Source organism: Corvus hawaiiensis, chromosome 3, assembly GCF_020740725.1.
Source record: "Corvus hawaiiensis isolate bCorHaw1 chromosome 3, bCorHaw1.pri.cur, whole genome shotgun sequence".
In the NCBI taxonomy this organism is placed as follows: Eukaryota; Metazoa; Chordata; class Aves; order Passeriformes; family Corvidae; genus Corvus; species Corvus hawaiiensis.
The window spans coordinates 60,279,260-60,295,913 of NC_063215.1; positions in this window are offsets into that span (position 1 = coordinate 60,279,260).

Sequence of the window (16,654 nt, forward strand, 5' to 3'; positions counted from 1 at the left end):
ATTTTCAGAAGGGAAAAAATAAAACAGTTAAGAAATGTTATTTTATTTTTTCCCCTGTGACTACTTACACTTTGGATAAGTAGGAGAAACAACACAAAGCAGATTGCAGTGTGAGCAAGTGGGCTCCAAACAGGTCCCAGATAGAGAAACCAAGTGTCAGATGGCTTCTGGTAATGCTGAGGCTGGGACTGGAAGGCAGGAAGTCTCACCAAACTGGGAGCTGGATGGGTTTCAGCCACAGGTTACGTGTACATTTTATAGTTTTTGTTGTAAATCGGTGTTTCTATGAAATGGTTTGGGCTTTTTTTTTTTTTTTTTTTGAAGAGGAATGTTGATATGTTGGGTGGGGATGATGAGTGCTTGGTTATAAACAAAACAGTTTTCTATTAATGCTGTTTTTAAATAGGCCAATGAATGCAATTTAATCTTAAATTCTTAAAAAATAATCTTGCCCACAAAACACTGGGAGCTCTGGTTACAAAACAGACATGTGATGGTACCCGTGGAATGCTGGAAGACCTTCCCCAGGGCAGTTCTGAAGGCAGCAACACACCAGCAGAGCTGAGTCAGCCCTTTCCCCTCCTGGTTATGTTTTTCACTGTGAGGAACAGCACGGCCACAGCAGCTCTGGGGGCTGTGCACACCAGAGAGGCACCTCTGGTCCCAACAGGGAGTGTCTGCAGCCTGTCAACTGTGCTTTGATTGATGGCTTGGGCTCAAGCTGGCTTGAAGTAAGGAGCTCTAAGAGTATTTCTAGCACTAAAACTACTTCACTGAGTATTTCAAAGCATTTCCTCTGTGTACCCTTCATGCTGCAGTAGCGATGTAAATATGTGCAGCATAAATTATAAAGTAACGATATGAATTTATACGGTCAGCCACTCTGGCTGGCTTCTTGCCCTTAGAGGAGGTCAGAGACTCATGATTAAACCAACAGGCATCCCACAGGACCAGCAAAAAACACTACTGGCAACAACTCTCTGACCTTTATCTGAAGAGTTTGTTTTTCTTAGTCTCTACATGCTGCATTGGATTTGTTGTGGTTCACGCTATCTTTCTCACCTGGATCTTTCACAGATCACTTGCCTGCAGCAAAGTCTCTGTGGTCAGCCCTGTTCCTCATCCAGCAACGTTTTGCATCCATGCCTTGCAAAGAGCCCCAGCGTCAGCCAGGTTGTGTAGGTTTGCTGGAGAAATCTGCCCACACCCTTGGTCTGCTGCCACTTTCCACCCCTCAGACCCGGCAGCCTCCTCCTGCACTTTATCCCTAGCCAGGGTGCAGTCGGAGCTTTGCAGCGTTGTGTGGCACTCAGCAGACATCAAGATACAGCTGACTCTCTCATGTAAGACCGCAGTGTCTTTTAGATGCTTCCTTCCCCTTCTAGGTAGTTTTCTGGAACTGCTGGGACAGGTACAGTCAGTCCACGCTTGTGTAGGTGGGAGAAAGAGCTGAAAGGCTTTGGTCAGCCTAAAGGATCCTACGAAGCAGCAAGGCTGTGTCAGGCATACGGCCACAAGGGGACAGATACGTTCTGCGGGATCTGCAGGGGAGGTGGAGCTGCGAGAAGGAGAAATAACACGAGGGTAAAATGACGGCAGCTGACAAACCAGGACAGGTGCAGGTTCTTGTGAAGCAGACTGCAATGATTTTTATAGCAGATGTACTATGGCCATCAGTGTAGATGGATGGAATCCTGCAGGTTATGGAGTGAAAGTCCCTTAGAGCTTTCCATAGAGATCTGTCCAAACCAGGCTGTGCAGAAAAGTGCTAGGTTAGTGCTGAGATTATCATAGTAATATCGATGTTTAATATTTTTGATGTTGTTTGGTATTAGAGACATTTAGAATAACACCTCCATGGTGTTACTGCAGCATGTGACACCACTATGTAGTCCTGGCTGCCTTTGAGAATACGGATTGGGAACAGTGGAACAGAGGACAGACAACAGAGCTGGGGTGTGTCCAGCAGGAGTGGAATAGTGAGTGTGGCTGACATAACACGTAGGGATCTGAATCTCAGCTTGTATTGATGACATTTAGCTGTCTGAGGGTTTGTGGAAGGAAGTGGGAACAAAGGGTATCTGAGACACATCTCACAAAGTCATGGAGCTAAAATGGATTGATTCAAGTGGCTAAAAATATGCCTGAATATATTTTCCTGTATTTACTATTAGCAACTATTCATCTCAACAGTTTGAGACAGGAGGCTGTGGAGAGTGTAGGAATCAAAAAATAAATATTTGAAAAAGCAACCAGTAAACAGACAGGGATTTAGACTAATGACCTAAACAGGAAATAATGTCATGGGTTAAGAGCTGCACAGACTAATCCTCTGGTGATAAATCTTAACTGCAAGGCTTTATAAACTTCTCCTGACTTGTGGGTGAACTTCAGAATAGAAACAAGAGGAGCTAGTTGCCCTTGGAAATCAGCCTGTGATGTAGAGGGAAAAAAGGAAGCTGGAACAAGAGGAAAGACTGGCTCAGTGCCTGAGGACTGCTGCCCAGCTGGTTTTTGAATCAAGATAGGTAAGCTTCCTTTCAGTCTCATGAAGCTCTACAAATGACAATATCTGCGCCAGCAAGTGACAGAGATCCCAAATCGCCCCAGTTAGGGTAACAGTTTCTCACAACAGCTCTTTTATTCTTAAGTAGTGCATGTTCCAATACTTCATAGTTCTTTATAGTGACTTCCTGGCCTAATCAAAGAAGAGGTTGTATTTCTCAAAAAATGTTCTCTCTGTGGTTTTCCTAAGAAATTCTTGACTGGACTGCTTTGGAAGTTCAGTTTTCACGTGTGTCTGTAGCAGTAGTATCATTGCCTGTAATGCAATGTGATGCTTTGCTTTTATTTACAGGAGGAGGGAAGTCTTCCATGACAGATGGCAGAATTTATTTATTTGAAAATTCAAGCCAAAATGATTCAGTCCTTCCTAAAAACAAGACTAATGGAAAACCTATAATTTGCCTATATCCATAAACAAAAATCTGGCAATTCGGAGCAATTCAGGCCAGAGTCAAAACTTAGTTTCTTTGTAACAAGCGTTCCTGGCTTGCTTTGCCAGAGCAAAGGTTGACACACCTCACTGCTCCCAATGCTCTTTTCATTAGAAATAAACAGGAATGGAAGGAGGGGTCCATTTCCAAGCCACAGGGAAAAGGGACAGACTCAGGAAGGTGCTAGTTATGGCAGGTTTCACACGGAAGAGAAGAGAAAGGAAGTTCTATGGGAGAGATAAAGGTGGGCTGTAAGATAAAAAAAGAAAAGGGAGAGTTGTGAGTAGCTGAGTAGGGATTTGGGAATGAGTGTTTGGGAGAGCTGAAGATTGGGAAGCAAGCAGCAGATAGCAGTGAGGATGGGAGCATTTCAGAACTTCCTGGTCATAGACCAGCATGAAGGACAGGGGGGAAGCCAAGGGCAAGAGACTGAGCCTGTTGGATGCAGTAATGGTAAACCCAGGAGCAGTATGAGAAATCAGCACTCACATCTCCAAATGAAGTGGGAAGAGTGGGAGAAAGCAAGGTAATGTAGGATGGAATCAACTGTGCAAAACGTTCCCAGCATTTCACGCCAGCAGGAGATGGGACATGCCATGTTTGTGATCTTCTTCCATTGTGTTTCTGTACATGCATTCTGCATATAGGAAGGGTTTTATTATCTGGGTTTTGGAGGTACAGAGAACCCAGAAAGACTCCTAAAAATAAGTTGGAGTTAAGAAGGGGAATATCCTCTGAAAGGGAGGGACAGGAGTTTGAAAGAGAGATACAATCAAAACTAGACTAACCTGCTGCCTGCCTCTGAGAGACTTCAGCAATACTGTCAAAATGAGGGGGAAAAGAAGTATGAAGAAAAAGCTGGTTTTAAAATGGTCTAAAAGCAAGGGAGAAAAGTAAGTTTTTGAACTGTAGGAATTCTAAGATGGAAATAATTCTATTTTTCTCACCTAGCAATTTTCATCTTCTCTCTTACTGTAATGGCAAATGCTGTTTGATTTTGAGAAACTGAGAAGTCCCTCCCATTTCTCACTACCATCATCAGGAGTCTTTCACCCATTAATCCTCAGAAGATGGTTAAGCTACAATTTCACCTTATGGTAGCAGGGTGCTGTGGTCTTAGTCTCCCCCAGCAAGGCTTCTGGTCCCTGCCTGCCTTCCACTGCTTGGCCCTTGCAGGGGAAGAGCCTCCCCAGGAACTAAAATACTGGTGAATCTATTTGGAAAACTGCAAAATGTTCAGAAGGTGGCCTTCTCCATGAAAAACAGTAACAATGACTAAAAGTCACTCTTCCCACTGGTAGAGCTCCTGATTCTTCCAAGTTCCAAGTGGAGAAGGAAGAGTATAAAGATGCCACTCTGGGCTGGTGTCTTGGTGAATTTGCCTGGCTTTGGCTGGATGAAGCACTTCACCAAGGGATCTCCATTTGTACCTTGTGAAACCCATAAGGAGGAACTGCAGGTTTGGATAGCAGCTGAGAGTACTGTGTCTTCTCCATATGGCAGAGCAATTTGTTTCACAGTTTCTAAATAAAGAGGAATTTTAAAAGTCTTTTCCATATGTATTCACTGAAAGATAATTATAGTTATAACAGCACAAGGACTTTACTCGAAAAACCAAACTAGTAAATGTAGTAAATTAGTGCTTCTTACAGGAAGAAAAGCTGATTACCACACATCCATAACAGCATCAGTGGTGTATTTCTCCCAATATGAAATTACTGTTTGTACTACTGTTTTGAAAAGGAAAATTTTAATAATATCTAGTATTTTATTGTTCCATTTTACAAATCCCAGTGCTGTAGTAACTAGACACATCTCCTTTGCTATCCCAAATCCTGCAAGATTTCTGCAAAATTCTGTGAACATCAGAATAATTTAAAATTTTAGAATGTGTAAGACTTAAAAAAAAAATACATTTGCCTTTGTCTCTTTCATAGTTAAACACCCAAAATACATTTGCAAGCTGTGTTTTTTGTCAGAGAAAAATGTAATTTTTTTATAATAGAAAAAGGCTCCTTTCTGTTCTGTGGTCCAAGACCTCAGTTCCAGAAAGGTTAAGCACTAATGTTTTCATTCTGTTTAAAAGGAAGATAATTACAGTTTCTCACCCACCTTTAGAAAGCTCTTTAAAATTTTCATACAAGAGTGTAATGACTTTATATGTGGTTATATAAAAGACTCCCTATAATTTGTTGAATTTTTCTTTAGGAAAAAATGGAAATATCATTCTATGTTATTTCCTTTTAGTTTTGCATTTAGCTTAAAATGAACTGTAATGCTATTTATTTCTTAGGTGGATTGCAAATTTTACACCCCCAAAATTGCAACCTGTTACTGTTAAAGAATCCTTGAATAAGCTGTCCTGGAAAGTCTCTTATATACTTTCAGTGGCAAAGAGCTACCTTGGAGAGTAAATTTCTCAATATATTACACTTTGAATAAATATTTCACAATTGAGTCTACGCTTGTCTTAGAGTTGTAGTCAGGAGTTAACCCTTTTTTGGCTTTACCACCCTCCTGTTTCTTAGCTGGGCACAGGTTAGTGACCTTGTTATCCAGTGCTAAACAGAAAAAGCTTTCTCATAACATCCACATTTTTTCATGTGAGTGAAACCCATGATAACATGGATTCATATGATATCATGTGAGTGAAAAATTGCAGCAGTGGTGCAATTGCCCAAACTTCTGACACTCCTTCTTGTGCTTTGGGAAGCTGAAATTGTGTTCCTGGGGAGGAATAAAGATTTACAAAGGACTCAGGTGTGACAATATTTTCCTTTTAACCATATTGATTACTTTTTGAGAGCCTTCTCTGACAGCAACTCTCTAACTAATGAACATCATGGTAATGCTGTCAAATTCTTAATCAATGCCTGTCCTTTAGATCTTAAATGCAGGTTTAGCACCACTATCAATATGCAAATTAAATTAATATTGTAAAGAAAAGCGTCAGAATACAAAAATACTATGATGTGTTGAACAGAAAACATACACAGTGTTGTCCACCTAATAACAGTCATAGTGATGATGATAACAAAATAATAACACTGACTTCTAATAAATACATTTATTTGCAAATATTTTACCAGTAAATTATTAATAACTAAAAATATAATTAGACTATAATAAATGACAAAAATTTTAAAAATAATAATTACTTATGATTCACTAATTATTATTAATAAGAATGTGTTCCAACATAGTATGGTAAGATCTCAAAGTTCTTGACAAAGGGCTTCTGACCTCCTGTTACTGTCTGCATACAGAGAAACTACAATGAAGTGAAGTAACTTGCTGAAAAATGCAACAAAGTGCAAGGCAGAAGGATCACTGTATCCTCTCATTCTGTCCTGTTGCCCAGCTGCACATCTGTGCTGCAGCTGGACCTGATACTTCCCTGCTTTTCCAGGCCTCATTTCTCAGCTGCATTTCCTGACAAAGTATGGATCTTCTTCTTTAGTGTAGTACAGTAAACCCTCCAATTTAACAGTTGCTAAAGGAACTGTGCTTTCTTCACTAAAACAAGATGAAAATATATGAAAAGCAGTTCAGCTCAGTTGCAGTTTGAATGCCATCACTTAAACTCCAGGCTGTTTGATAGACCGTAGAGAAAGGGGGTTGGAATCATGCAGGAATCACACTTAGCAGTCTTAAGATTGCTTCCACGCTCCCTTGTAAAAAATCTGAATATGATTGTCACAAATATTTCTAAATAATCATAAGTATAGGGTGCTTTTTGACATTAGTGGGCTCAGAGAAATTAGAAATAAAACAGGAAGTGACATAAAAGAGAAAACTCCCCTGTGTGTGGGGCGGTCCTTTCTGGAGCAATCTGTTATAACTTACACCAGGGGACTTTGAAATGATAATTAAGAGTAGTCAAAATATCAAAATCCCAGATCTTGTAATTACCACAGAATATATTTGCTTTTGCCTCTCCTGGAAGCTTGCCATAATTTTCCAGATTGGCATGTTGGTTTTAGTTCCACATGATAAACAACAGGAGCTCTAAAAAAAATGGCAAAAACTTTCAGCTTCAGTTTAAAGGAATTATTTATATTTCTATAAAAAAAAGAAGAGTTTTAAAAGCTCCAAAGTATCAGCCAGCAGGAGCCAAGTGCTGTGGGGTGGTTGGTCTGAGGGATCAGGATGCCAGTGACACAGAGATGTGCAGTGAGGGAATGGGACCAGATTGCAAACTGGTAAAGAGCTTCTGGTGATGCTGGTGTAGAATAATCACCCAAATTACTGAAGTCTCCATGTGGGCATGTACATTCCTTCTACACATCCAAACACATGATGGTCTTTCTTTTCTAGTATGTAGCAATTCCCAGTCATGAGTCTGTGGTGAGTGTTCATCAAATAAGATAAAGTGATGTTTGCCATACGAATATTTGCCATTGCCTCAATTATAGGCAGTTCACATGTAACATCAGTTACATGGTGTTCCATTAATCTCGAAATCCAGCTAAAATGCCTGCTTGAAACAAATGACATTTTTTCAGTGTGTTGTGGTGCCTTGTAGTGTTTTATCCCCACGCTGAAGGCAATTCATTTAGTAAGTGTCAATTCCTGTTTCTCTACTAGTAGAGCAATGGTAACAACTTGCAAAAAAGATTAATAAAGAGCACATGGGTAGGCCACTAACACAGGCAGAAAGGAGAGGCTTATTTGCTGAAATAAGGTAAATGAGGTCATTAGGCTGGGAAAATCTGACAAACTTGCGGTAGTAGCTGTGATCAAGATTTGACAGGACTATCAGTGGGACAATGATCTGTGCACAAGTCTGGAGAGAATCTGATCATTCCTGTCACAAGAAAGGGACTGGAATAGATGGATTTCAGGGGTTTTTTTTCCATCCAGAAGTACATAATTATGTATCAGAGATCTGTCCAAGGTTGGTAATATTTTCAACATAAACAGTTATAGCAGTATTTTGCCATACCATTTCTATCCTCAGCTTTGCAGTTAGAAGCTACAGTTAAGTTTTTATTTATATTTGTTTTTAAAGCCTTATCTATAACAAAGTAACACTGTAGCTTTTTAAAGAGCAACAAAAAAGGCTGACAAACAAAAATTTAAGGAAATTATATTCTATGAAAAAGTTAAATACTTTGGCTGCTGTGGAATTTCTTGTTTAATTGCTCCTAAGTGTCCTTTCCTCTGCTCAGAAGCCTAGGTAGTCAAAATTAAGTGGAATAAAAAATGCCTTAAATTTTCAAGAGCAGTTTTTTAACACATTACATTATTTGTGTACTTGTATGTTTTAGTCTGTTACTGAATACTAGCAGGAAACTAAAATGAGTACTTACTGCAGATGTATTTTACTGGCTAGGCTAGTGTGAGGAGTTATTGTGAAGCAGGGAAACATGTTACCAAGGTAAGAAATAATGAAGGAAGGTGAATGCCAGTGCATAATATGATTTAGGAGTTGGCTTTGTAGGAAAAAGCCTGAGAATTCTTACCTTAATGTTTTCAGAGATGAGATAGGTTGCACACATTTGTGGCAATTTGCAGCTCAAAGGCCCCAGCTAACAGGTAAAAGTCAGCATAATGCTTTTATTTGGGAAGCTGGCAGAAAATTGTCAGTGACAGAACGCAAATTCAGAAAAACTGATGGGAAAATATTGACTGTGTAAACATGGAACAGCCAAAAGAATCAGGAGGCAAAATGCCACCAGAGCTGTTGCTGTCGCTGTCATGCAGCGAGACTTGTAGGCTGCTGCCGAACAGTGTCATGTCAGTACTCACGAGGATGCTCTCTCAAGGCTTCAGAAGGTTAGCAAACCAATTCATTCAGTTGGTCACTATCACAGAACTGGAGAATCAACATATTTTACATGACATATCAAGTAGCTGCCTTTTCCAATGTGATTTGGTTTAGGACATCTGTCAGATGCAAAGAAGAGAGTCCAGCATTGTTAGCCCGCAGTTGCTGCCCGCTCAGGGCAAGTGCCTCTGGAAAGCAACACCCTGAAGAGCTGAACATGTTCAACTGCAAGAGGACCAGAATTTGTCCTGTTAAGGCCGGGTGAGTTTAACCTGTTAAAAACATTTTACTATGTTGTGTATCAATGTAGGCATCAGAAAGAGTCCTGCTGTGGAGTCTTGTACCTTGTGCTAAGAAAATGTGGACATTTGTAAGAACGGCCCAGTTATTAATGGGGTGGAAATTTTCTTTGAGTACCCTGCAAGCTTTAGTCCCTGTTGGAAGCAACTCAGAACTGGGTTCTATTTATAGCTGTAGTACAAATTTTCTGAACACAGTTATTGATTCCAATTTTCTTTCATTTAATTGCTAGTGATTTAGCTAAATAGCAAGATAAAAAGACTCGAGCCAAACAAAATCACCACAACAAAAGAGTATAGAACTGAAAGAGGGATTGAATTTCTATTAACCAATTAACATTTTTATTCTGGGGCCAAGCAATACACATTTGCCTTTAACAGAATGACCGACCAAATTGCTGTCAGTCAGCCAATCTGATAAAGGTCAACTACTGAAAACGCAGTCTGTCAGTATACAAAATAAGTGACCTGGGAAGCCAGAAGTTCATTTGTTGTTTTGAAAGAAAAGTACACTATTTTCAGAGATGCATCTGTTCTGCATCAATTACAAAACGTTTAATGAAATTTTATGGTGGAAATAATACTATCAACTTTCTTAATGATACTCCTTGTTCACTGGGGCTTCTTTGGATATCTTGACAACACAAACTTGTTTTAAATAAAATTATATGTTTTAAGTCCTTTTAAGTGTTGTTTACTTTTAGTTTAGTCAAACAACTCTTCCTGACAGTTAAACTGCCTGAATAAAACTGGCAGGGGCGGAAAAGAGGAATATGGACACTATTCCTAAGATAGGCAATCGATTATTTTGTGTAGAGATTTACATTTTAGATTGTAGAATAAAACTTCAACTGTTTACCTATTTTCAAATTACCTAATTATGAAAAGATTTTAAGCAGGCTTAACTCTCTGTAGAGTGCTGGCCTGGCAAACCTGGCTGTGGGACCTGGCAGTGGAACTGACTGATGCTCTCTCATGGCTGATGCTCACCAAAGGAAAGGGCCAGGCTGGAGCACCACAAACAGGGAACACCTGTAGAGTAACTTTCCTACACGAAGAGGTTTGCACAGGAAAAGTTTATCAGTTGCTACAAAGAAATTCCCTTATGTTCTTGGTTAGGAGTTGATTTATTAATTGCAGGCTTGTTTATATCCCTTCTAAGAAAAGAATTTAAAAATATGTCATCCTCTAAATGTGGCTGCCTCTGAGACCATCGGCTGGACACATGTTTAACTTTGGAGTCAGCCTGAATAGTTGCAGTACCACACTGATCTAAATCTTTCCCTGCCATGTCTGCCTAGAGGGAGTATTTTGAGTGTTGCAGCATTCCTCATACCAGGGAACAAATAGCATTTCAAGATGTAGGTAGCTTTTGGTTTTGTAGGCATTTCAGGAACTCACATCTGCCAGTAAAACTATCATGCAAATTAGATGTTCTGTCTTAATAGGTAAATTATGTACTTATTCTTTTAACATCCCTTTTTCTTTTCGAACATACTAGACATGTACATTTTTGATTTGAAAGAGAGAAGCTGCTCCCCCTGCTAAGCTGCAGGTGTCTTAGCCACTTAGCTCTTTTTTCCTCTCACTTGCCTCAGTTCTGGCGTCTGTTATCTGTATTCACTTCTTTCATAAGGATGATGGTTTTTTACATCCATGTTCTCCCTTTCAAAAAAAAGGAAGTTTAAAGGAATTAAGATTTACTCTGACTTGAATGCAGGATATAATAATTTCTTAATAGAGATGGGAATAGCTTGTTACAGAATAAATTACCTAAATGCTGTGTGAAAGCAGTGCACAGAAATCCTCAATAATAACGCTGAATATATCTGCTTACATGATTCCAGTAAATATATGATTACTGAAAATGGCTGCTAATTCTTCTGTTGCTCAGATGGTGCCAGTTTCAGAAGCTAGAAAATACAAATTTATTGTTGTTTGTTAAATCCTGATTTTATCCTTGTGTTATTGTGTACTTCTGTTCCCTTATTAAGATGGAGACAAGCAGAACTATTTCTGGTTTATGTGCTTGTTTGAGCAGAATCATCACTAATGTCAGCATTACTGTAGAGAAGAAGTTGATACCTATAGGCTGCCATACAAGCAAGAGGGTATTTTCCCCCAGTTTATACTGTGCCACTGTGCTGTGAGTGCACAGAGGAGCACGTAAGCACATATTAGCAGTACTCATGTGCATTTGTGTGGCACTGAGTCACGTGTGCATGAAGCAAGTCTTATCTAAGGAGATGCTGGCTTCTCTAAAGCGGTTTGAAATGAATCAAGGTGGCAATATTTTGGAGCCTGAAGCCTAGAGTTTTAGCTATCACATTAATCCTTTTCTTACAATGTTCCTGGAGGATGTTTGTCTGGCAGCTTGCCCTCCCCCAGCTTTCCACTGTCTGACAGACCTCTGGGGGTTTGTACCATCATTCTTCCTTTCTTTCCCGTCTTTGTCCTTAGTGTCTCCAGAAGGGACAATGGGGAGAGCAGTTGAATGTTGGCACCCAGATTCCTGTTCCATGAGGACTCACCCCAAGTGTCTGTGAAGGAAGGGCTTGCTCACCATGATCCATCCAGAAGTTGCTTCCTTGGACTAATACATCTTTCCAACTGCGAGTGAATTTCCCTCGCCAGTCCCAGAGGTTCAGGAACACATGGCCTCTCCAAAAAATCCTGAAGTGAGAAAGGAAAACCAGCAACCACACAGAAGCTCCAAATAATGCAATATTTTAGCCTGATTTCTGATTTCCTTCTGAGCAAGAATGCTTAAGAATGATGATGGTTGTTGCACTAAACTACAGATTTGCAATCATAATCTTGGAGGGGTGAGCCTAGTCTAAATAGCTTTCAAGAAGGAGTTAAAAATGGTGGAAGGTACACTTTAGCTTTTCTTCCTTGCCCCCTTCTGAACTTACATTGCATTGAGCAGATACTATCCTGATGAGATGGAATAGCTATTTCTTGCTCTTTATTTTTCACAGAACTAAATCTAATGATTTTTTTTTAGAGGAGGAACAAACCAGAGTAAGGAATTAAACATACGACTTTGAGAACTTTGTAAAAGGGACACATATTAGGTCATTTGGCCCAACAGTAATGTCTTGATAACAGAAAAGTTTATCAACATGTAAGTGCAATAGAAATGTTTCTATTAAATCTATAAAAAATAGTAATTGTAGAGCTATTTGTGTGGCACATGAAAGGATTTTTCCTCCACAGCAGTTTTTCCTTGAAACTGTGGAAAGTGTAATACCTCAATTTTTGTGAATTGATTTGATGGTTGCCATTTGTAACATCTACATCTGTTGCTCAAGAGGAACAAAATGAAACTAGCAGACAGCAGAGAAGCCAGAAGAAAATTAGATTTTAAAAGTCTATCTGAGACTCATTTACATTTTGCAATGCAGGTGTTGAAATCTATTTCTCAACCAGTAAATTTTAAAATCAAACTGTGCTCCTTTAAATTGCTTAAATAAGATTTGTGCTACTTTTCTGCTTCCCAGGCCTCCTCTTTCTTAGAAGCGAACTTAAATTGCTTCAGGAAACAGGAGGCAGAAATGGAAACACCATGTGATAGTAGGGAAGGGCCCCGCTGGCTGAGGAGAGATCATCCTTAGTCCAGGGCCACTTTGCAGAAACCCCATATTTCTTAGTGCTGGGATGAAAAGGAGTGACAATAAAATATGTGTTTTCCAGGGGGAAAGTAATTGTGCTGAACTGTCTCAGTCCACCTCTGCCAGCCACTTTATGTTCACTTCCAATATATGGTAAGCTCTCAATTATATTTCTGTTTAACTCAAATTGCTGAAATAACCCCTTGTTTGAAACTGTTTCTACATATGAAGATTTATAGTGCTGGGAATAAAAATCATCGTCTGGATTTCATTAAGATTTTCCTGGCAAGTAATTAATGCTGAAAGCATGTTTTGATCAAGCATCTCCAATAGCAGCAATGGTAAGTGAGTTAAAAGCAGCTAGCATTATAGAAATAGGGCTACATGGTCTCTGAAAGTTTTTGCTAGTTTTCCCAGCCCTCAGCAAATGGTGGTGCTAGTACCTTATTTTTCATTCCCTGTGTTTCCTCATTTCATGGTCATATCAGCCTCTTGGTGACTGCCAATGAGCAGATCTCATCAGCTGAAAATTCAGGAACATGTGCAAAGAAGCCACCCAAATGGACAAGAAATTTGAATATTCTCTTTCCTGGCTTTTTGCTTTAGAATGAGAGGACTGCAGGTATGAATCTGTCAAAGTAGGTAATTAATTTTTTTATTTGTTTGTTTCTGTTTTGATTTATATCTGTTGTGACTTAATTTCATGTCTCTATTTACATGTACAGTAAGTCAATGTAGGTTTTACTGTGTTATACCTGTTGTGCATTTTTGTGTTCTAGACTATGAGAGCAGGACTCTGTCTCAGCCTGCTTTTGGGAGAATTGACTTGGAGCAATAATCAGTAAGATGTGGGGTACCCTTTTCCCAAAGCAGAAATGACAGCTTATCTAGAGTACTCCAAGTAAAATACATTGTGTACAGGTCTCTGTAAAGTTCCATGTTGCAGAAATGCAGAAATACCCATTGGCACCAAAACAGTGTTTTACACTGTGCACTGGGCTGGGGAGGTACCTGTGAGATACCCTTACCCTTAGAAATACCTAATAACTCTTGTCTGTATTCAGTGGAGTTATTGAGTATATTGGAAACTATCAGCTACAGGTGAAATTTGGGAAAATTTCCAGAAAGTACCGATGACTTAGAACAGCATAGCAGCACGTGTACAACTCCTTTTAATTTCACCCATTGAAAATTACAAGCTGGAAAAGCCGTTATGAGTTGTTTTGAGAGGTCCGTGTTTTATCATCAGCTTGAAATTGTGCTTCTGGCTGTTAGTCACTGGGCTGCCAAAATTCAAGTGGCTTGAAGTGTGAGAGCTACTGGACCTGCAGGGCAACAACGGGAAGGAGGTTATTTTATGGCTGATCTCCCTGTATGTGCAGTGTGTTTCCCTATGATAAGGTGGCTGTATCAGCCCCACCTATTAAAGTTGTCTGACACTTCCCATCACAGACTTTGTTTTCAGATGATTATAATGTAGCCAAACTATAGCTGTCTGAGTGGAAATCTGACTTCTTGTACTGGCATGCTGAAGTGCTTCGTGTAGAAATTAATCAAAATTGGTTCTCCAGGTTTGGGGTTTCTTTTAATAAGGCTAGAGAAATTGTTTTGCACAGTGAAGATAATCCCCTCTTTGTGGAACTCTAAATGTACTTGTGTGATCTTTGATCTGCAGATCACCATTTCGTGATCTCATTAGGGTGAGGAGAGTCAGTGTAGGCTTTGCATTAATGTAGAAAATGTGGACCCTAATGGATTTGTTCACGTGTACTGTGTGGGCTGCCAAAGGTATTTTCAAGTCCTGTTTGGCTCTCATTTCTTGCCTGAGTGCATCTGTGTTTTCTGAGTGGAAACTGGACACTTGGAAGAGAAGTGGCTATTGGCTAAAGGACAGCTTTTATCTCCGTGAAATCAGACCAAATCTGGCAAAGCTGTAAGCTGCTTAAAGAACACGTAATTCCAATATGCTCTTGCTTGATGGATGTTTTCAGCCTTATTCCCTATAGTTTATCTCTGTGTGCCCAGGCTGGGACAGCTCAGGCTGAGCAGATGTCTCCTGTAACTGAAGTTCTCAAACTGCTGCTGGCTACACTGGCCCTGGATGTCACTACAAAGATCAGGGGCTCTTTCTCTTCATTGCCAATGCTTTATAAAATTATAATACAAAGTTATAATATTTAAAAGAATAACAGAGGAGACCTTGGTCTTGGCAACAGATTAGATCTGGCTGTGGAAGACCACCAAATACAGGGACTGGGGGCTTATGGGGCAGTGAAAACAGTATTTGGGTTACTCTGCTGGGTAAAAGCAACCAGGATTTAGTGGCCTGGATCAAAGAGAGACAAAGAAATTAAGGTAATGAATGAGGAAGGGAGTTAAGGCATAGACAGCCAGAGGTTATTTTACCAGCCTTGAACAGAAGAAATGGGGCTGGTGGGCCATATAGCCAAAGCAGGCATTTCCTGCAGGAGGGACTGGAATAGTGAAAAAAAAATTCCGCTGTAGTGTCTATGAGAAGATGAACTTCAATCAGCAGGCTAAGCAGTAAACACTAAAATTGGCTCAGAAAGACAAAATGGGAAGACTTACGTGTGAGGCAGCACCAGCCTAAGGAAGGAGAGAATAAGAGAAGGGACAGAAGACGGTTTCGTGGGTTTTGTGGTTCTAGTTCTACACATGAATCGAGGCATCAATACATAACTGAAAGAAAGAATGTTACTCTGTTTTTCAAACCGAAACAACTGTACACAACACCTATTCTAAATGCATTTGCAATTCTGCATTGCCAAAAACTCAGAATGAGTGGATGCCAGAGATAAAATATCCCATGCAAACTTAATTTTGGCCTTGCTTATTTACATCCAGAAGATATTTCCCTTTGCCTAACACATGCAAAAAATAGGGGGATTGAACAGTCTGTGAAAGTTCAAGTCACAGTTATTTTAATAGCAAAGAATTTTAATAAATATATTACACTAGCTGTTAAAGGTCCCTTGTTCTGAGCTAAATAGTATGTCGTATTTTAGAAAAAATTATGAAAGAAATAATTTTTAAACCCAAACTATTCTGTTGGAACCTAGAGGAAAATGAAATCTATGTTAAAATGTGTGCAGCAAAGTGGCAATGGAAATGTACAAATAGAAACAATAGTGATAACTAGGCTTACTTTGAATGCCCAAGTTTGCAACTCTGTTCTTCTAATGTTCTTCTAATTCTTGTTTTGGAGGAAATGGCTTGGTTTTCTCTACAAGACAGTCCAACAAGGTTATAATACTCATGCAGAGTGGAGGATACTGGATCAGGACCCAAGAATGAAAGCAGGGGGTCACTAAACTGCCCCTGTAGACACCACCTGAAGGTGTGTAAAGGCTGTGTGTAGCTTCCACGTGAATTTGAATTACTGCCATGAACTCTGATGAGTATTTTTTCACCACAAGATCAGTATTTAATTAAAATTATGCATATTACATATGGTGCTTCCCCCCCCCCTCCCCCCCATCACAATATTGGCAGGTGTGCATATGGCTTTATTTTACTTCTTGCACCTGCTTGGAAGAATGAAGTGGTTTGTGTATGTAATCTTTTGCAACTTTGTTTCTGTTTGAAGATTTTGCCTGCTTAATGACCAGTAAATGAGCTCCCTGACAGAACAAACCCCTCACATATTCCAATATTCTTTACCAGATGCTGACAGCTTGCACGCAGAGAAGGTGAGCACCTGAATTAGGTGCCTGTTAGGAATGGCTGTCTGCTCAATGGAAAGGATTTAATTTGTGGTTTAGGACCCACCTCTTTTCATTAATTATAGAGGAAGCTAAAATGAGACATGCATATCTGGAATAAAGTTACACTGCCAAATTAAAGTTCAGCAGTGTGATGTCTTTCAGTTCTCATCTGTTACTGCCTAGCGAGTCAGTCTTGTTCACGCTCACCAGGGCAGAGCTGCCACGAGAAGCCCTTAATGACAAGCCTTCC